Below are 23,826 nucleotides of genomic sequence, written 5' to 3'. Positions count from 1 at the left end.
GGACAAGAACCACCCCTAGATGTAGGAGGAATGGAGGTTTGGTTTGAATTTCAGGAATGCTAACCAGTCTCTTGATTATTCTAACATAAGTCTTCATTTATTTTGGCTAAATCAAAGAACCCTGAAATGTAAACTTTCTCAACAGGATCACACTCATCAACATTTTATTGTGAATTCTGTTGTCAAGTCTTTCTAACTGGACCAGTATTAGCACAAAAATACAGAGAGAAATGGGGAGGAAAGAGGGAAGTTTGAGGCAAGGCAATAACTTTAGGATGTCAGACCCTTGAAGAAGAACTACAAAAGCAAAAGGTAACATGAGGAAACCACATATTTGATAAAGGTTCACCATTAGACATATCCCTGTGGGAAGGTGGAAGGAAGTAAAAACAAACTTCACCAAATTTTCTTACAATAATTTACTTGGATTTGACTTTTGGTAGGTTAGACCCAGGAAGAACTTCAGTTTACTGTGAAAAGTAAGAATTATTCCTGATCTCTGATAATTACTCTTAGTTTTCCTATAACAGTGTTATCAAGAGAGAAAGTAGGTTATTCCAGGTTATAGCACCACTGAGAAAAGAAAAAAAAAAACCTCTTTATTTAGGATTTGTTTCCAATCCAGGCAACTAATGTATCCACTCTATTCCAATAAATGGAATAGAAGTCTACAGAATAGAAGTGCTAATAAAACTGAGCGCAGACAAAAGTATTGTAGGTACTCAAGGGAAAGAGTTTTAAGAAAATGGCATGATGAGCAAAATCATTGTCCTCTAAGTTACAAAAATTTGCTGGATTCAATATTGTGTGAGCTTGGAGGAGCTGTAGCAGTTCTGGCTATCCCATTAGGTCCCCAAGTAATCTTGAGGGCTCTTAGTGAACTGGGAAATTCTGTAGTCCTCTGATCACAAAAGAGACTGAAAAAGGGGATGCAACCCAGGGAAGAGAAGCAAAGTCTCCTAGCAATCTAGTGCTGGAACTAGTACTAGATTCTGACCTTTCTCACTGTGTAGCCAGTGCTGCTTCTACTCATTCCTCTTCCCTATTCTCACATCCCCTGACATGGGATTGCTCTCTGTTCACAGCTAGAACAATTCTGTCTGCAACCTAGTCTTACAAGGTTTGGTATTCAAACAAGGTCAAAGCTATGCACACAAATGTTCTCCCTGGCTACTTATCATTATATCTATGAATAATTTACTAAAGTAACTTCAGAGAAAGGGACTAAAGGGAAGTTGTCTCTCTACATAAGGATATTTTAGGCTAATGGTATGGCCATCTTGTTTAAAAATGAAATGGAGATATCAATGTCAATTATCACTTATCTCACTTTTCTCGAAGATTGTCCATACTCAGAGCTATGTATGTAAATACCCTTAGCAAACTTATTTTTAAATTAGGACACATACAACTACCTGTAACTGAAATGGTCTATTTGCTATTTCAACCTCCACTATATCTGGTGTGTTTTTTTTTTTTTTTTCAAAGAGTCATGCTATACAGAGATGAGGAAACATTAGAAATGCTTTCTGGAGTCCTATATATGCCATTTCTTTCTGTAAGTTCTTAAGAGAGCAAAGTGAACATTTGAATTGAAACTTCAAAAATATGGACAATTCCAGGAGTCAGAGAAAGGGTTAAAGGATGGTATCTCAGATTGAGAAAACAGCATGGTTATACAAGTAGAGAAAGAAACATAGAACATGTGTAATATTCAAAAAGATCTTTGCAACCCAGATGTCATCTAGATCTTCCCAGCCCTTTCAAGATAGATATATATACACACATACCACTTCTTACAACCATTTACCTTTAGTGGCTCTCAAACTTTAATGTACATTTAATTAAATTCTAATTCTTTAGGCTTGAATGGAAGCCTGAGATATTACATTTTTAACAAACTCCCAGGCAAGGCTGATTCTGCTAGTCTGTGGGCCACACTTCACATAGCAAGGACCTAACAAATACACACATGCATATGAACATACAGAGGTTTGATGTGAGTGACTGTTGTTATTTGTGGCAGAATTGTTGAGTAGGGGCTAAGCACCACATCTGGATGACATATTGTGAAGTAGGGAGTAACTTGCACAGGTTGGAAAGAGAAATCCCTAAACTCAGCTAATTTAAAAGAAATAAGAGCTCAGATTCTGGATCTCCATGATACTGTAACCCTCAGAGACTTATTGAAGTAGGTTGTTGGACATCTATAAGACATGGACTAGGGTGTTTAGTCCATTTTATAAAAGGGGCTGGAAAGATCTAAGTGACATCTGAGTTACAGAAATATTTTTGAACATTGCACATGTTCCATGTTTCTCCTCCTCTACTTTTATGACCATTCTATTTCCTCAATATGGAATATCATCCTTTAACCCTTTCTCTGACTCCAAGAATCATCTCTATGCTTGGAGACTCAATTCAAATGTTCACATTGCTTTCTAAGAACTTACAGAAACCTCTTTGACTTCAGCCATGGCAACTTATTAGACATGTCTCCAGAGACAAGGGAAACAAAAACAAAAATGAGCCATGGGACTTCATCAACATAAAAAGTTTCTGCACAGCAAAGGAAACAATCAACAAAACTAAAAGGCAGCCTACAGAATGGGAGAAGATATTTACAAATAACATATCTGATAAAGAGTTAGTATCCAAAATCTATAAAGAACTTATCAAACTCAACACCCAAAAAACAAATAATCCTGTGAAGAAATGGGTAAAAGACATGAATAGACATTTTTCCAAAGAAGCCATCCAGATAGCCAAAAGACACATGAAAAGATGTTCAACATCACTCATTATCATTGAAATACAAATGAAAACCATGATGAGATACCTACCTCACACCTGTCAGAATGGCTAAAACCAACAATACAAGAAACAACAGAGGTTGGCGAGGATATGGAGAAAGGGGAACCCTTTGCACTGTTGGTGGGTATGCAAACTGGTGCAGCCACTCTGGAGAACAGTATGGAGGTTCTTCAAAAAGTTAAAAATAGAATTACCCTATGATCCAGCAATTGCACTACTAGGTATTTACCCAAAGTATACAAAAATACTGATTCGAAGGGGCACATGCACTCCAATGTTTATAGCAGTATTATCAAAAATAGCCAAATTATGGAAAGAGCCCAAATATCCATTGACTGATGAGTGGATAAAGAATACATGATATATATAGGAATATTACTCAGCCATCAAAAAGAATGAAATCTTGCTATTTGCAACAATGTGAATGGAGGGTAGAGTGTATTATGCTAGGTGAAATAAGTTAGTCCGAGAAAGACAAACACCGTATGATTTCACTAATATGGGGAATTTAAGAAACAAAATAGATGAACATAGGGGAAGGGGGAAAAAAAAGAAGGAAGGAAACCATAAGAGACTCTAAACTATAGAGAACAAACTGAGGGTTGATGGAGGGGAGGTGGGATGGGGATGGGTGAAATGAGTGATGGGTATTAAGGAGGGCACTTGTGTTGAGCACTGGGTGTAATATATAAGTGATGAATCACTAAATCCTACTGCTTAAGTCAATATTACACTATATGTTAGCAAACTAGAATTTAAATAAAAATTGGGGGATAAAAAGAACCTACAGAAAGAAACAGCAGATGTAAGACTTCAGAAAGCATCTCCAATTTTTCCTCATCTCTAAATAGCATGACTCCTTGACCAAAAAAAAGCACCAAATGTAGTGGGAGTTGAAATTGTAAGTAGACAGACCATTTCAGTTACAGGTAATTGGGAGGAAATGTGCAATAGCACACCATGATATAGTATTTCTGCTTTACCAACAAAGTAAACATAAATAACCTCAAGAGCATAGGTAATAGTAAAATGTAGTAAAATAATCACAAAACAATTACTCTTGAGTATTTTTTACCTTTGCTTTTAATATAATTTAATTATAAGTTTACATAATTTAACTTTTAATAATGACTGCTTTTAATGACCAGTTTGCAGAATTCATGAAATGTTAACAATGGGCTCTTGTGAGGAAGTACAGACCAGTTCCATAATGTCAAATGCTTCAAGTTCTAATCAAACCAGTTATTCTGTTACTAAGATCTGAACTAATATTTTTTCCTAGTGTCTGAATGTCCTCATTCAAGTTTAAAAATGTAAAACCATCTCCTACATTTCAATGTTTCCATATTAAATAACTTGTTGATGAATTCTATAGTCACTACAAGTCTACTGAAGGTAACAAAGTGAATAAGCTCTCAGTCTCAAGGACAATTTGAAACGAAAATGAAATAAACACTCTTCTATTTTAGTCTGTAACAAAAAACACTTTCAAGGTGTATTGAAGGGTTTTCCAGAGGCCGATTTGAGATTTTCTTCACTTGTGATGCTTATCCCTATTGTGTCTGGCACCTAGATTCTCCACAGATTAAGTGGTCTAGGCTGTCCGCCTTGTTCTACCTTGAGCCACTCAATAACCTCATGAGGATGATGGGACAAGTCCTGTGACCTCTTGGTGTTTCCTAAAGTGTAGAATAAGATAAATAATGCAGAGTAAAATTTACATGATTGTGTAAAGATTTCTTATTGGTTACCTACAAGCCTAGAATTTTTGAAATGGGACCCATATCACTTGCCTTAGAGATCATAAACACAGCATTATAATGTGAGTCTTCCCTCATTTTATAAAAAAGTAAAAAATAGGGGCGCCTGGGTGGCGCAGTCGGTTAAGTGTCCGACTTCAGCCAGGTCACGATCTCACGGTCCCTGAGTTCGAGCCCCGCGTCAGGCTCTGGGCTGATGGCTCGGAGCCTGGAGCCTGTTTCCGATTCTGTGTCTCCCTCTCTCTCTGCCCCTCCCCCGTTCATGCTCTGTCTCTCTCTGTCCCAAAAATAAAAATAAAAAAAAAAACGTTGAAAAAAAATTTTTTTAAAAAGTAAAAAATATGATAATCTTATATGCTTTAGAATAGTATTATCCAATAATCTTTCCATGATGATGCTAATATTCTATATCTGTACTGTACAACATGGTAATCACTAGACCCATGAGGCTATTGAGAACTTGAAAAGTGGCTAGTGTAACCAGTGAACTAAATTTTTTATTTTAATTTAACTTACACTTAACAAGCCTCATATATCTAATGACTACTGCATTAAACAGAGCAGCTCTTCACAGCAACAGATACAGACAGGCTCCATCCTTAATTGCCTGAGATTTCTATTTTGGAATCTGTAATAGTAGCACAAAGATCTATATGATTTATATAAATGTGTATAAATGAAGTATTTTTTAAATCAGATCTATCCACAAATAGCTCACTGTAGTTCACAGTGAACTCCTAAACAATTCTACACTAATAAGTAATCAAATTATGATATGTAAGACATGATTTACCTCCTTTGGCATATGAAACATTGCACAAAGGTTATTCTCGTAGTTTTCTGAGAGATCTAGAGAATGACCTAATGCCCTGAATGTTTAGTGGTTAAGTTGGAAGATGTGAAACTACAAACAAGAAAACTCAAAGTGGGGAAGGGCTGCTTGGATGGCTCAGTTGGTTAAGCATCCAACTCTTGATTTCGGCTCAGGTCATGATCTCATGGCTCATGAGATCAAGGCCTCTCTTGGGCTCTGTGCTAACAGCCTGGAGCATGCTTGGGATTCTCTCTCTCCCTCTCTCTCTGCCCCTCCCTCGCTCACACTTTCTCTCTCAAAGTAAATAAATAAACTTAAAAAAATAAATTATTAAAAGTAGGGCAAATATCCAAAGAAGTCACACTAAGTGCTATTGGAAGAAGAAAATGCTAATATCAAATGAACAGCCTACTAAGGAATGATTCTCTACCCAGCAGAATTTCCATGATATGATCTTTGTTGGAAAAAAAAAAAGACAAACCCTTAGGACAGAAGCTGTTATTTCTCTTCTCTCTTTTTGGAGCTGTCAAAGCTGCCAAGGGTCAGTCTGGAAAGCCTTCAGGAAGGAAATAAAGGACTTTGGGTGTTAGATTTGCATTCTTGACTTACAGGTTCATGCTAAGCATCTGAATTGACCTTTAACAAGTAAGTAGGATTGCAACTTCCTAATGTCTCTATTATATCAGAAGTGACACAATAAACCACTATTAATTTGGTGGACCAGAACACTAGGACAATACTTTAGTAGATATCAAGAGCACTAAATCATGCTATACTCAATCAAAGGGCAAACCCTTGGGCACCCACAGAGAATGGAAAATGTCACACTGGGGCAAAGGGATGCCTGGAAATACTGCTTTCTTAGCTCTCCTATCCATTTTTCTGCTGGAACATTAATGAATTGAGCTAAAGAATTATTCCACCCAGGAAAATCTATTCAAACAGTCTCAACATGGTATGAAAGCATACTTATTACACAAAAGCAATATCAAAAAAGGCATCTGTTTGTTTTCCATATTTTTCCCAATGAGAATGACTTAGAACTACCAGATACCTTTGTATTTTCTATACCACTACCAGAAGAGTCTTTAGACATATTTGACAAGCAAATATTCAATGTTTTGCTGAGAATGATGCAATGAATTAATAACTCTAAATTAATACTTAGTCTATACTTTTATTTTTCCAAAATGTTGCTGCTCTTTAAAGTAATCTCCATTCAAGAAAGGTCCTGTAGTTAATGTTGAAAGTGCAACTCCTGTCCTGCAGTATCTATATCCATGCTTTGGCTATTCTTTCAAATCAAGACTTTCAGGGCTAGTATCCAAAATCTATAAAGAACTCACCAAATTCCACACCTGAAAAACAAATAATCCAGTGAAGAAACGGGCAGAAGATATGAATAGACACTTTTCTAAAGAAGACATCCAGATGGCCAATAGGCACATGAGAAGATGCTCAACGTCACTCCTCATCAGGGAAATACAAATCCAAACCACACTGAGATATCACCTCACTCTGGTCAGAGTGGCTAATATGAACAAATCAGGAGACTATAGATGCTGGAGAGGATGTGGAGAAACGGGAACCCTCTTGCACTATTAGTGGGAATGCAAACTGATGCAGCCACTCTCAAAAACAGTATAGAGGTTCTTCAAAAAATTAAAAATAGATCTACCCTATGACCCAGCAATAGCACTGCTAGGAATTTACCCAAGGGATATAGGAGTGCTGATGCATAGGGGCACTTGTATCCCAATGTTTATAGCAGCACTTTCAACAATAGCCAAATTATGGAAAGAACCCAAATGTCCATCAACTGATGAATGGATAAAGAAGATGTGGTTTATGTATACAATGGAATACTACTTGGCAATGAGAAAGAATGAAATCTGGCCATTTGTAGCAATGTGGATGGAACTAGAGAGTATTATACTAAGTGAAATAAGTCAGGCAGAGAAAGACAGATACCATATGTTTTCACTCATATGTGGATCCTGAGAAACTTAACAGAAGACCAGGGGGGAGGGGAAGGGGGAAAAAGTTACAGAGAGGGAAGGAGGCAAACCATAAGAGACTCTTAAAAACTGAGAACAAATTGAGGGTTAATGGGGGTGGGGGGAGAGGGGAAAGTGGGTGATGGGGATTGAGGAGGCCACCTATTGGGATAAGCACTGGGTGTTGTATGGAAACCAACTTGACAATAAATTATATTTTAAAAATCAAGCTTTTTTGAATGACATTCAAGTGTTTTCCTTGATGTCATTCAAGTGTTTTCTTACTTGTGACCATCTGAACACCAAGCAGTATTTCCCTCTTTGAGATCTAGTTCCTCATATTCTAGTTGTGGCACTTTACAAATGAGGTGACAACATTTGTAGGTAAAATCAGTATGTTCAAAAAGAAGTTTTAGTTCCCAGGAATTATTTAGATGCTTCTTCTTATATTGGAAATTTGTCCAATTCAACATCTGTATCACATATTATTCCATTTTATTCCCAGAGATGCTGAAATTGTCATTAAAATTGGATTCTGATTCGACATCAGAACTATTACCCATCTAAATCAATACTCTGAAAACTCTAAGGCCAAAGTGATTACCAAGCTACATTCCTTAGATATCAGCAGATTATGCTACTCAATCCTAACATGTACTGGAAGGTAATGCTTTATCATCTGGAATAATTAAATCTCAGCAAAGCTGTTAGAGAATTCCTGGCTTGCCTTAAATACTTTTGACCCATTTTGAAAATTTCAATAGCAGCAAAATCCATGGTCTAGTTCAAGAGTCTAGCAGGAATGTTGGGAGGGAATTCAAGGGAATGTATAAAGGGATCATGAAGAATACAGTTCTAGGATCAATGCACAGGAAAATGTGCACTAGATGTGAATCCTTTGGCAGGAGGTATATGGCAATACAAGCCAAATTTTATTAATGAATTCCAAAGACAGTGGAAATGTCTCTGTTTTTTATTGAATGTTGCTTGAAATAAATGGGCAATTGCCAGGGGTGTGGACATGTTATTTTCTATGAACCTTTCCATTCTAATGACATATTTTACAATGGGATTTGACATGTAATACAAACACAGTTCCCAAAGCATGTAATATCCATCTCAGTTACTAATAATACTAACGTTGATTTCATTGTTTTCCCCATTTTAAATCTATTTACATGTACAATAGCCACCCACTGACTTTCTAATGTTAATATTGATTTCTGTTGGATGACTATGTAAGAAATACCAGTTTTCACTTTTAACACTTTGGGGCACATTTATTGGAATGTAGGTCACACAAAAAAACAAAATGGGCTAATAAAAGAAGATTTCTGTATGTAAGATTTGGCAAGATTTCTCAAATGCACAAAATAATGCAGATGGAAATAAAAAATATTCTTTTCATATATTTGAAAAAAACAGTAGCTGAATAGATTACACATGAATTTAGTACTTTAATATTCTGACTTCAGTTTTGAATGCTTTTATTAGGCAACATCGTTATATATAAATTGATGAATTCATATACTAACAATTTTACTCAAGAACATAATTCTTGAATAAGATTGCACTGAAATGTACATACCTCTTATTCAAAAATTCACAATTTTATAGGCAAAGTGGAAAGAAAACTTTTTTCTAAGTGAGCAAACATACAGCTTTACTTTCTCTATACTTCAATTCTACCTACTACAAAATGAGCATAGGGCTATCCTGATGCTATGAAAATCTGTTCTTGGGTATAAAGAGAAAAGTCCCAAGAGAGGCAGCCATGCCCATGTCCTTTACAGGTACAAACATTCACAAAAGAACTCACATAGCAAGGGTGATGATGTATATTCCTATTCACTAAGTGTGATGTATCCTAAAAGCCAAGAGGGCTATGGCTCACAGCATTCTTGTGGTACATCTACAAATGATGTAATGATGTGGCAACTCTGAAACCTATCAGCAGATATGCAGCCAAGAGGATTTACGGCATGGGGGTGAGGGAGAATATCGACTCATTTTACAGTAGAGGTAAATCTATGTGCCCTGTTAGGATTTAGGGAGGCAAATACATGAACATATAACACCTCCTCAGTTCCCATGAGGCATTCAAAACCAACTGAGAAATGGACATCAGAGGTCATACAGAGGAAAAGCAAATGTAAGCTTATCACCATTAAAGCTGATACTGGAGAATCAGCAGATAACCTTAAAAATCAGATTCTGGCATTTTACATGTGTAAGTAAGTCAGTCAAAGACAAATACCATATGATTTCACTCATATGTGAAATTTAAGAAATAAAATGAAGATGAACATGGGGCAGAGGTGGTGGGGAGGCAAACCAGGAAACAGACTCTTAACTATAAAGAACAAGCTGAGGGTTACTGGAAGGGGGGGTGGGTGGGCAGGAGGGATAGGTTAAATAGGTGATGGGTATTAAGAAGGGCACTTGTTGTGATGATCACTGGGTGTTTAATGTAAGTGATGAATTGCCAAATGCTATACCTGAAACTAGTATTACACTGTATGTTAACTAAGTGGGATTTAAATAAAAATTGGGGGCGGGGGCAGCCTAAAGTTTTAAAGGTCAATAGGCCTGGCTGGGATAGAGCATGAAGAGAATTGTACTGCTCTTGGAAAGAAGGTAGGTAAAAAACCTGTGGACATATAGCATGGACACAGCAATCTGAAGGGCACCTGGGGCATGGAGTGGAAAGGTGACTTTTTCAACTTGGAGTGCATCCCAGAGAGGTATGATTCATAGGGAGACCCCTCCAGGAACTAAAGAACTGGCCAGGGCCATTTTCCTACCCCACCCCTCAGCACAACCACGGGGCCACCTGCAGGAACCAGCACAGTGCCAACACAAGCTACCTAACTTGCTCACACCAAGCCCCATCTCCCAATGCTCTAAAGGAACTGCCCTTCCCAGTAAGACTTGCCTCAGTCCCAGAGTGGCAGGCCCTCTTTCTCAGAAGACCAGCTCAAACCTCTGCTCACACTGCCTCATTCAACCCAGGAGTTTTGTGATGCCTTAGTTCCAGTGGTGGTGACAACAGGTCTCATTTCACAAACATACCAGAGCACATCTAGTTAAAACATGCCACATTCAGGCCAGAGACAAAACACTGCTCACAACAGGCAGAGAGAGACTCTATAGATGACTGGCATGAAGGATAAAGTGGCTGAGAAAAAAAAAAACGGCAGAGCATACACAGCACACATTGGAGACACTCCCAGAAGTGCCAGGCCCTGGTGAACAGGGGACACTACACTACAGAGGATTATACGACCTCTTCATCATAAGGTGATTACCCTCAAGAATAGGAGACATAGCTGACTTTCCCTAACACATTCTATGTGTGTGTCATTTGCCTACTTACTGCCACACTTAAAAACAAATAGATTTATGTGACCTGGCATATGGCAGCAGAGTAGGAGGACCTTAAGCTAACCTCAAACCATGAATACAACTAGATAACTATCAAATCACTCTAAATACCTCAGAAATTCACCTAAAGGATGACAGAACAAACTCCATAACTAAAGGCAGAGAACAAGCAACATCAAAGAAGGTAGAATGTACAGAGACACAGTTTGGTAGAGAAGTAGAATATACCCACTGTGGTGGGATGGAGCTGAAGTCATGGAGAAGAGCAAGAGACAGACTACAACACAGGGAAATGCAGGGAGGGGGGGGGGGGAGACAATCCCCACAACAATTCACTTGGAAAACAAGAAGAGCAAAATTTTGTGATTTCTGGCAACCATTAAATCTTAAAGCCTGGAGTTTTATAATCCTAAAATTTGTATGGAAGCACAAAAGATTACCAAAGCAATCTTGAAAAGGAAAAGCAAACATGGAGGCATTGCAATTCTGGACTTCAAGTTATATTACAAAGATGTAGCAATCAAAACAGTATGGTACTGGCACAAAAACAGACACATAGATCAATGGAACAGAATAGAAAAGTCAGCAATGAGCCCACAACTAAATGGTCAACTAATCTTTAACAAAGCAGAAAAGACTTCCCAATAGAAAAAATACAGTCTGTTCAGCAAATGGTGTTGGGAAAACTGGACAGCAACATGCAAAAGAATGAAACTGGACCACTTTCTCACACCACACACAGAGAAACAAGCACAGAGACTTAGACAAGATGAGAAGACAGAGAAATTTATCCCAAATGAAAGAACAGGACAAGACCATGGCCATAGACCCAAGTGAAACAGATATAAGCAACATGTCTGATAGAGTATTTAAAGCAATGATTATAAGAATACTCACTGGATTTGAGGAAAGAGTGGAAGAAATCAGTGAAACTCTTAACACAGACAAAAAAGGGAACAATCAGAGATGAAGAGTGCATAAACAACCTTAGAAATATGCTTGATAGAATGAACAGCAGACTGGAAGAAGCAGAGGAATAAATTAATGACTTAGAAGACAGAATAATGAAAAATAATCAAGATGAACAAAAGAGAGAAAAAAGAATTAAGCAAAACAAGGACAGGGAACTCAGTAACTTTATATAACATAATAACATTCATATTATAGGAGTCCCAAGAGAAGAAGAAGAAGAAGAAGAAGAAGAAGAAGAAGAAGAAGGGGAGGAAGAAGAAGGAAGAGGAGGAGGAAGGGAAGAGGAGGAAGAGGAGGAGGAGGAGGAGGAGGAAAAGGTGGCAGAAGATTTATTTGACAAAATAATAGCTGAAGACTTCCCTGATCTGGGGAAGGAAACAGATATCCAGACCCAAGAGGCACAGAGACCCCTAACAAAATCAACAAAATCAGATCTACATCAAGACATATTGTAATTAAGTTGGAAAATATAGTGATAAGAAAAAAAATTTTAAAGCAGCAAGACAAAAGAAGATAGTAATATAGGAGGGAAACCCTATAAGGCTAGCAGGGGATTTTTCAGCAGAAACTTTCCAAGTCAGAAGGGAATGGCATGATATATATTCAAAGCATTGAAAGGAAAAAGTCTGCAGCCAAGAATAGTCTATCCAGCAAGGCTATCATTCAGAATAGAGGGGGGAAAAAAGAGTTTCCCAGATAAGCAAAAACTAAAGGAGTTCATGACCACTAAACCAGCCCCTCAAGAAATATTAAAGGGGCCTCTTTGAGTGACCAAAAGAGACAGTATGAAGGAAGGAAACACAAAAGCAGTAAAAATGAATATTTCTGTAAAAAGAATCAGTCAAGGAAATCACAACATGAAACCATGTAAAATATGACAATATATACCTAAAACGTGGAGAGAAGAGGAGTAACGAATAGGTTCAAACTTAAACAACCATCAACTTAACATAGACTGCTATTTGCAGAAGAGGTTATATACAAACATAATAGTAACCATACATCAAAAACCACTAATAAATATAAAAAGAGTAAAGAAAAAGAAATCCAAATATATCACTAAAATCAGCAAACCATGAAAGAAAGTCAAGAGTCAGAGAAAATATTCAGAAACAACCACAAAACAAATAACAAAATGACAACAAATACAGAACTATCAATAATTGACTGTAAATGAACTAAACTCTCCAATCAAAAGACAGAATGAATGAAAAAACAAGACCCATTTGTATGCTGCCTACAAGAGGCTCAATTTAGACCCAAGACACCTGCAGATTGAAAGTAAGGGGATGGAGAAACATCTATCAAGCAAATGGATGTAAAAAAAAAATCCAGAGTGGGAATACTTATACTGGACACAATAGACTTTAAAGCAGACTATACCAAGAGACAAAGAAGGACACTACATAGTAATAAAGGGGGGAATCCAACAAGAAGATATAACAATTGTAAATATTTAGGCCCCCAACTTGAAAGCACCCAAACACATAAAACAGTTAATGACAACCATAAAGGAACTAAAGAATAATAATACAATAACATTAGAGGACTTTAACACCCCACTTATATCAGTACATATCATCTAAACAGAAAATCAACAAGGAAACAATGGCTTTGAATGATACACTGGTACAGGTAGGTTTAAATATATATTCAGAACATTCCATCCTAAAACAGCAGAATACACATTTTTTTCAAAGACACATGGAACATTCTCCAGAATAGATCATATATTGAGCCACAAAACCAGCCTCAACAAATTGAAGAAAGTTGAAGTCATGCCATGTACCTTTTCTGACAACAATGCTATGGAACTAGAAATCAATTACAGGAAAAAATATGGAAAGACCACAAATACATGGAGGTTAAATAACATGCTACTAAAAAGTAAATGGGTCAATCAGGAAATAAAAGAAGAAATTAAAAAGTACATGGAAACAAATGAAAATTAAAACAAAGTGGTCCAAAACTTTTGGGATACAGCAAAAGCAGTCCTAAAAGAGAAGTTTATAGCATTACATGTCTACCTCAAGAAGCAAGAAAAATCTCAAATGAACTAACTTTACACCCAAGGGAGTTAGAAAAAGAACAACAAACAAAACCTAACACCAGCAGAAGGAAGAAAATAATAAATATTAGAGCAAATGATAAATGAAAACATGACAGTCCAAACCCTTTGGGATATAGCAAAGGCAGTCCTAAGAGGAAAATACATTGCAATTCAGTCCTATCCAAAGAAGAAGAAAATAAACACACAACATAACCTTACACCTAAAGGAGTTAGAAAAGGAGCAGCAAATAAAGCTTAAAGCCAGCAAAAGAAGGAAAATAATAAAGATTAGAGCAGAAATAAATGATATAGAAACAAACAAACAAACAAAAACCCAGTAGAACAGATCAATGAAACTAAATGCTGGTTCTTTGAAAGAATAAACAAAATTGATAAACCCCTAGCCAGACTTATCAAAAAGAAAAAAAGAGAGGGCCCAAATAGATAAATATCACAAATGAAAGAGGAGAGATCAAAACCAACATCAAAGAAATACAAACAATTACAAGAGAATATTATGAAAAATTATATGCCAAAACCTGGGCAATCTAGAAGAAATGGAAAAATTCCTAGAAACTCACACACTACCAAAACTGAAACAAGAAATAGAAAATTTGAACAGACCAATAACCATCAAAGAAATTAAATCAGTTATCAAATATCTCCCAACAAACAAGAGTCCTAGGCCAGACAAATACCCAGAGGAATTTTACCATTTAAAGAAGACTTAATACCTATTCTTCTCAAACTGTTCCAAAAAATAGAAATGGAAGGAAAGCTCCCAAACTCACTCTATGAAGCCAGCATTACCTTGATTCCAAAACCAAACAAAGACCCCCTAAAAAGAAGAATTACAGGCCAATATCCCTGATGAACCTTGATGTAAAAATTATCAACAAGATACTAGCAAATCGAATTCAACAGCAGTTAAAAGAATTATTCCCCATGATCAAGTGGAATTTATTCCTGGGCTGACAGGCTGGTTCAAAATTTGCAAATCAATCAATGTGATACACCACATTAATAAAAGAAAGGATAAGAACCATACAATCCACTCAATAGATGCAGAAAAAAAGCATTTGACAAAATACAGCATCCTTTCTTGATAAAAAAAAAAAAACTCAATAAAGTAGAGATAAAAGGAACATGCCTCAACATCATAAAGACCATATGTGAAAGATCCACAGCTAATATCAACCTATGGGGAAAAACTGAGAGCTTTTCCCCTAAGGTCAGGAACATGACAGGGATATACACTCTCACCACTGTTGTTCAACATAGTACTGGAAGTTCTAGCCTCAGCAATCAGACAACAAAAAGAAATAAAAGGCATACAAATTGGCAAAGAAGAAGTCAAACTTTCACTCTTTGCAGATGACATGCATAATACTTTATGTGGAAAACCCAGAAAACTCCACCAAAAAACTGCTAGAACAGATACATTAATTCAGCAAAGTTGCAGGATATAAAATTAACGTACAGAAATTGGTTGCATTTCTGCACACCAGTAATGAAGCTACAGAAAGAGAAATCAAGGAATCAATCCTATTTACAATTGTACCAAAAACCAAAAGATATCTAGGAATAAACCTAACCAAAGGAGTACAAGATTCATATGCTGAAAACCATAGAAAGCTTATGAAGAAAACTGAAGAAGACACAAAGAAATGGAAAACATTCCTAGCTCATGGATTGGAAGAATATTATTAAAATGTTTCTACTACCCAAAGCAATCTACACATTCAATGCAATACCTATCAGAATAATACTAGCATTCTTCACAGAGCTAGAACAAACAATTCTAAAATTTGTATGGAACCAGAAGACCCCCAAATAGCCAAAGTAACATTGAAAAAAAAAAATAAAAAGCTGGAGGCATCATAATTCTGGACTTCAAGCTATACTACAAAGATGTAATCATCAAGACAGTATGATACTGGCACAAAAACAGACACACAGATCAATGGAACAGAACAGAAAACCCAGAAATGGACCCACAATTTGATGGCCAATTAATCAACAAAGCAGAAAAGAGTATCCAATAGAAAAAATTCAGTTTCTTCAACAAACGGTGTTGGGAAAACTGCACAGCAACACGTAAAAGAATGACCCTGGACCAATTTTTCATACAATACACAAAAATAAACTCAAAATAGATGAAAGACCTAAATGTAAGACAGGAAACCATCAAAATCCTAGAAGAAAACAGGCAATAACCTCTTTTACCTTGGCCACAGCAGCTTCTTACTAGACATGTCTCCAGAGGCAAGGGAAACAAAAGCAAAAATGAACTACGGAGACCTCATCAAGATAAAAATCCTCTGCATAGCAAAGGAAACATTCAACAAAACTAAAATGCATTTATTCCTGGGTTGCAAGAGTGGTTCAATATTCGCAAATCAATCAACATAATACATCACTCAACAAGAGAAAGGATAAGAATCATATGATCATTTCAACAGATGCTGAAAAAGCATTTGACAAAGTACAACACCTACTCGTGATAAAAACCCTCAACAAAGTAGGTTTACAGGGAACATACATCAACATAATAAAGGCCATATATGAAAAGCCCACAGCTAACATCATCCTTAATGGAGAAAAACAGCTTTTCCCCCAAGGCCAGAAACAAGAGAATAATGTCTATTGTCACTACTTTATTCAACATTGTACTGAATGTCCTAGCCACAGCAATCAGACAAGGCATCCAAATTTGTAAAGAAGAAGTAAAACTTTTACTGTTTGCAGATGACATGATACTGTAGGTAGAAAACCCAAAACACTCCATCAAAAAACTGCTAAAACTCATATACAAATTCAGTAAAGTCACAGTATACAAAATCAATGTACAGAAATCTGTTGTATTTCTATACACCAATAATGAAGCAGCAGGAAGAGACATCAATAAATCGATCCCATTTACAATTGCACCAAAAATAATAAGATACTTAGGAATAAAACTACCCAAAGAGGTAAAAGACCTGTACTCTGAAAAGTATAAAACACTGATGAAAGAAATTGAAGACTCTGCAAACAAATGGAAAAACATTCCATGCTCATGGGTTGGAAGAACAAATATGGTTAAAATATCTATAGTACCCAAAGCAATCTACACATTTAATGCAATCCCTATCAAAATACCAACAGCATTTTTCACAGAACTAGAACAAATAATCCTAATTTTTTTTATGGAATCACAAAGACCCCAAATAGCCAAAGCAAGCTTGAAAAAGAAAGGTAAAGCTGGAGGTGTCACGGTTCTGGACTTCAAGTTATATTACAAAGCTGTAGCAATTAAAACAGCATGGTACTGACATGAAAACAGAAACACAGATCAATAGAACAGAATAGTAAACACAGAAATAAACCCACAATTATATGTTCAATAACCTTTAATAAAGCATGAAAGAATATCCAATGGGAAAAACACAGTCTCTTCAACAAATGGTGCTGGGAAAATTGGACTGCAACATAAAAAGTGAAACTTTCTTATACCACATACAAAAATAAACTCAAAATTGATTAAAGGCCTAAATGTGAGACCTGAAACCATAAAAATCCTAGAAGAGAACACAGGAGTAATTTCCTTGACACTGGACATAGCAACTTTTGCCTAGATAGGTCTCCTGAGGTGAGGGAAACAAAAGGAAAAATAAACTATTGGGACCTCATAAAAATAGAAGGTTTCTACACAGCAAAGGAAATAATCAATAAAGCTAAAAAGCAACCTATAGAATGGGAGAAGGTATTTCCAAATGACATACCCAAAAAAGGGTCAGTATCCAAAATATATAAAGAACTTGTAAAACTGAACACCCAAAAAACAAATAATCCAATTAAAAAATAGGCAGAAGACATGAACAGACATGTCTACAAAGAAGACATACAGATGGTCGAGACACATAAAAAGATGCTCATGGTAAGTACCAAAGTACCATCAGGGAAATGAAAATAAAAACTACAAGGGGATATAACTTCACACCTGTCAGAATGACTAAAATTAACAACACAAGAAACAAAAGGTGTTGGCAGGGACGTGGAAAAAAAGGAACCCTCTTGCACTGTTGGTGGGAATACAAACTGTTGTTAACCACTACAGAAAACAGTATGGAGGTTCCTCAAAAAGTTAAAAATAGAACTACCCTACAATTCAGGAATTGCAATACTGTGTATTTACCCAAAGAATGCAAAAACACTAATTCGAAGGAATACATCAACCCCTATGTTTACAGGAGCATTATTTACAATAGCCAAATTATGGGAGCAGTCAAGTATCCATTGACTGATGAATGGATAAAGCAGATGTGGCATATACACACAATGGAATATTATATGGCCATGAAAAAGAATGAAATCTTGCCATTTGCAACAATGTGGATGGAGTTAGAGAGTATAATGCTAAGTGAAATAAGTCAGTCAGAGAAAGACAAATACCATATAATTTCACTATTATATGGAATTTAAGAAATAAAACAAACAAGCAAAGGGGAAGAAAAGAGGGAGAGACAAACCAGGAAGCATACTCTTAACTACAGAGAACAAACTGATGGTTACAAGAGGGGAGGAGGGTGAGGAGATGGGTTAAACAGGTGAAGAGGATTAAGGAGGGCACTTGTGACGGAGGGCACTTGTCCTGATGAGCACCAGATGATGTATGGAATTGTTGAACCACTCTATTGCACACCTGAAACTAATATAACACTGTATGTTAACTAACTGGAATTAAATTAACACTTAAAAAAAATAGATTCGGCTTAAGAACATGAAAAAGTTCTATAGATGGTTGCACAATAATATAAGTATACTTAATGCACTGAACTATACACTTAAAAATAGCTAAAATGGTAAATATTGTTATGTAAATTTTATACAATAAAGAACTTAAAAATAAATGTAATATATAAATATATCAAATCAACACACTGTGTGCATCTTAAACTTATATAATATTGTAAATCAATTATATCTCAATAAAAATAAACACAATGTAAACTGTTTAAAAACAGACTATCTTGATTTATCTTGATAACTTTTTCTGATTATATCAAAATGCTTCTGGTTTTATTAAATTAAATAGTAAAATATTCTGTTTTGAGTATTAAAAATAAAATTTTTGAAATTTCACTTTAAAAGTGTTTATTGCTTGTATATATAAACACAATTAACTTTTGTAAATAAACCATGTATCTAAACACCTTGCTAATTTTCCTTCGGGTCTGGCAAGTGTAGATTCCTTAATATTTTCTACAAAAGCAATCATGTCATATGAAACTAGAAACAAATTTACTTCTTTTCCATTCTGTATGCCTCTTCCTTTATTTTCTTGCCTTTTTGCACTGGTTAAGCTCTTCAATAAAATGGTAACAGAAGCGGGGCACCTGGGTGGCTCAGTCAGTTAAGCGTCCAACTTCAGCTCAGATCATGATCTCACAGTTTGTGAGTTTGAGCCCCACGTTAGGCTCTGTGCTGACAGCTTGGAGCCTGGAGCCTGCTTCAGATTCTGTCTCCCTCTCTCTCTGCCCCTCCCCTGCTCACACTCTGTCTCTCTCTCTCTCTTTCATATAAATAAACATTTAAAAAATTATTTTAAAAAATGATAATAGAAGTGGTGGAAGCAAACAACCTTGCTTCATTCCCTATCTTAGGAATCCATTTTTTAAATATAATGATTTATATTTTCATAGATTTTCTTTTTCATTTTAAGGGATTCTCTTTCATTCATAGTTTGCTGGATAATTTTATCATAAATGAATGTTAAACTTCATCAAACATTTATTATGTATCTATTGAAATAATTATATTGTTTTTATGTTTTATTATTTATATGGTAAATAACACATTGATTTTCTAATGTTAAACCAACATTTTTCTGAGATAAACTATGCATGACCTTTTCAATACATGGTATATTGCCCTTTTCAGACATAACTGGATTCAATTTGCTAATATTGTGTTAAGGATTTTTACATCTATGTTCATAAGGGATATTTGTCTGTAGTCTTCATCTTTTGTAATTCTTTGGTTTTGGGATCAAGGTAATGCCGGCCAATAAAATTAGTTGAAAATTATTCCCTTCTACTCTATTTTCTGAAAGAGTTGGTATGATTGGCATTATTTGGTAGAATATTTGGTAGAATTTACCAGTAAAGCCCCTTGGTACTGTACTTTTCTTTGCAGAAAGGAATTTACTTATTCAATTTCTTTACTATATATAGGGATATTCACATTCAAAAGTTGTTTTAATTTCTGTAGTATCTGTAGTGCTATCCTCTCTTTCATTCCTAATATTTATAAGTTGTCTCTTTCCCTCTTTCCTTGATCACTCTAGCTAGAGGTTTATCAATTTTACTTAATGTTTTCAAGCATCCCACTCTTGGTTTCATTGATTTTCTCTATTTGTTTTGTCTATATTCTCCTTGATATCTACTCTAGCTTCATTAATATCTTTTCTTCTACATTATCTTTAATTTGTTTTTATTTTTCTAGCTTCATAAGATGGAAATGTAGATTACTGATTATAAATGTTTCTTCACTTTAATGTGAACATTATTAAGCTATAAATTTCTCTCAGCATTGCTCTAGCTGCATCCAACAAAATTTTACATACTGTGTCTTTATATTCATTAAGTTAAAATATTTTTAATTTCCCTAGTTATTTCTTCTTTTCAATTGTTATTTTTTAAAGTGTTTATTAATTTCAAAATATTTAAGAATTTTCCAGGAAATATTTTATCATTGATTTCTAGTTTAATTCTGTTGTGATCAGAAAACATACTCTGTGATTCCTTTCATTTTAAAATTATTGACACCTATTTTATGTTCCAGCACATGATCTACCTTATGGAACATTCCAAGTACACTTGAAAATAATGAACTATCTCCTAATGTTGTGCAGAGTGTTGTATAAAAGTCTAATAGATGGATACAAAAGTAGATGTCAATGACAGGAAAATTGGAAAATTCACAAATATGTGGAAATTAAACAACAAACTTTTGGACAACCAATGGGTTAAAGAAGAAATTAAAAGGGAAATCAAAAAGTATCCAGAAATAAATGAAGATGCAAACACAGCATATAAAAATGTATGAAATGCAGAAAAAGCAGTTCTAAAAAAAAGCATATAGCAATAAATGCCTATATTAAGAAAAAAGAAAGATCTCAAATAAACAACTTAACATTATACTTCAAGGAACTAGGAAAAGAACAAACTATATCCAAAGTTAGTAAAAGGAAGAAAATAGTAATATTAGAGTAGAAATAAATAAAACAGAAACTCAGACAATAGAAAAGATCAATGAAACTGAGAGTGAGTTTTGCAAAAAAATAAAATAAAATAAATTACACTGGCAAACCTTTATCTAGACTAAGAAAAAAGAGAGAAGACACAAATAAATAAAATTATAAATGAAAGAGAAGACATTACAACTGATATCACAGAAATACATAGGATCATAAGAAACTATAGTTGACTCTTGAATAAGGGGCCAGGGGTTGGAAGTGCTGACCCCCCTATACAGTACAGCATTCACATACAACTTTTGACTACCCAAAAGCTTAACTACTGTTTACTGTTAACCAGAAGCCATACTGATAACATTAGTAATCACTAACAACATCTTTTGTGATATACATTGTATATGTATATGTGATACATTGTATCCAAACAATAAAGTTATAATGAAAAGATGTTATTAAGAAAATCATAAGGAAGAAAAATACACTTATAGTACTGTACTGTTAAAAATCCACATAAGTGGACCCATACAGTTCAAACCCATTTCTGTTCAAGGTCAATTGTACTATGAAAAATTATATTCCAAACAAGTTGGATAGCCTAGAAGAAATAGATACACTCCTAGAAATATACAACCTATCAAAACTGAATCATGAAAAAGTAGAATATCTGAACACACCAGTAATGAGTAAAGAGATTGAAGAAAGCCCAGGACCAAATGGAGAATTCACTGGAGAATCCTACCAAACACATAAAGAAAAATTAATGTCAATTCTTCTCAAACACTGAAAACTGAGGAAGAAGGAATACTTTCAAACTCATTTTACAAGGCCAGCATTATCCTTATACCAAAGCCAGATAATATCACTACAAGAAAAGAAAATTACAGGCCAATATCACTGATAAACATGATGAAAAATATCTTCAACAAAATAACAAACCAAATTCATCAGTACATTAAAAGGATCATACACCATAATCAAATGGGATTTATCCTTAAGTTTCAAGAATGGTTCCACATATGCAGATCAATAAATCACATTAACAAAATGAAGGATAAAATCATCTGACCATCTTAATAGATGCAGAAAAAGCATTTGGCAAAATAACACATCCATTCATGATTAAAAAAAAAAAACAACTCCCAACAGATTAGATATAGAAGGAATGTACCTCAACTAATAATAAAGACCATATATGACAAGCTCACAGCCAACATCCTACTCAATGGTGAAACACTAAAAGCTTTTCCTCTAAAATCAAGAAGACAAATGTGCCTACTCTCACTCCATTTACTCAGCATGCTACTGGAAGTCTTAGCCAGAGAAATTAGGCAAGAAAAATATGTAAACATCATTCAAATTGGAAAGGAAGAAGTAAGTTGTCTCTATTTTCAGATGACATGATCTTACATTACACATAGAAGATTAGACATCTATTTGCAGATGACATGATCTTTACACCCTAAAGACTCCACCAAAAAATTATTAGTAATAATAAAATCAGCATACAAAATAAATATACAAAAGTCAGTTGCATTTCTATATACCAACAGTGAACTATCTGAAAAAGAAAATTAAGAAAACAATCCTATTTACAGTAGCATCAGAGAGAATAAAATATTCCTAGGAATAAATTTAACCAAGGAGATGAGAAGTCTAAAAACTGAAAACCATATGACATTGAGGAAAGAAAGTGAAGGAGATAAATAAATGGAATGATACCCTATGTTCATGGACTTGAAGAATAAATACTGTTAAAATATCCATACTACCTACCCAAAGCAATCTACAGATTTGATACAATCCCTACCAAACTTCCAATGGCATGTTGGAAATGGAAAATGGAAAAAACAATCTTAAAATCTGTATGAAACCACAAGAGACCCTGAATAACCAAACCAATTTTGAGAAAAAGCAAAGCCAGAGGCATCACATTTCCTGTTGTCTCAACTACCATGAACTCTCATCGTTGTTTCCTCAACTTAGTGAAACTGAAATATTGTTTTTTGGGGTCTCCTCCCTACACAGTGATACAGAAAGTGCATCAGACACGTTGTTTTCCTTTTCTTAGACATCAAGTTTTGCACTGTCTAAAAGCAGGTATTTCCTATATTGGCCCACTTCTAACTGTTTACAGCAGAAGTATAAATAACAGGGTCAGAACCAGGGTGAAGCCTCTGGCATCTCACTCTTGAGGTATTCACACAAGGGTGCTGGCTGGCTCAGTTGGGAGAGCACGCAACTCTTGATCTGAGGGTTTAAGTTCAAACCCCATGTTAGGTGTAGAGATTACTTTTAAAAATCTTCAAAAAAAAAAAAGAGGCATTCGCTTTTGCAGTCATGCAAATGCAAGGTCAGAACCTTAACATTTTCACACTAGGCATCTCACTTGCCTCACCTTAGTTCCAATCATCATAAATAAAATTATGAAACAAAGTAGAAATTATGGAAAATACTTGCAATATACATGACAAACCAAACAATGGTATCTATCATATTTAAGGCTCTTATAAATATAAAAGAAAGATATAAAAATAGACAAATGTTGAGGGAAAAAAAAGAAGTGTAGTCACTATTGTTTCATCATGGTCAGAAGTAAAAGTCTGAGTTTAAAAATTTGATAATTTATGCCAATATACCCCTCAAAAAATATTGTACCAGCTTAAAGCTAATTAGCCATATTTGAAAGTTCCAAATTCTCAACACCTTCACTTCACTGAAGATAGGAGTATACACTGTACTTAAGCAAAATGATAATAATAATAATTTGGAATCATTCCTTTGTGAGTTAGTTCAAG

This window comes from Panthera uncia (genome assembly GCF_023721935.1).
Source record: "Panthera uncia isolate 11264 chromosome A1 unlocalized genomic scaffold, Puncia_PCG_1.0 HiC_scaffold_17, whole genome shotgun sequence".
NCBI classification, from domain to species: domain Eukaryota; kingdom Metazoa; phylum Chordata; class Mammalia; order Carnivora; family Felidae; genus Panthera; species Panthera uncia.
The sequence above is the reverse complement of the archived record's forward strand: the minus strand, read 5'-3'. Positions refer to the sequence as shown.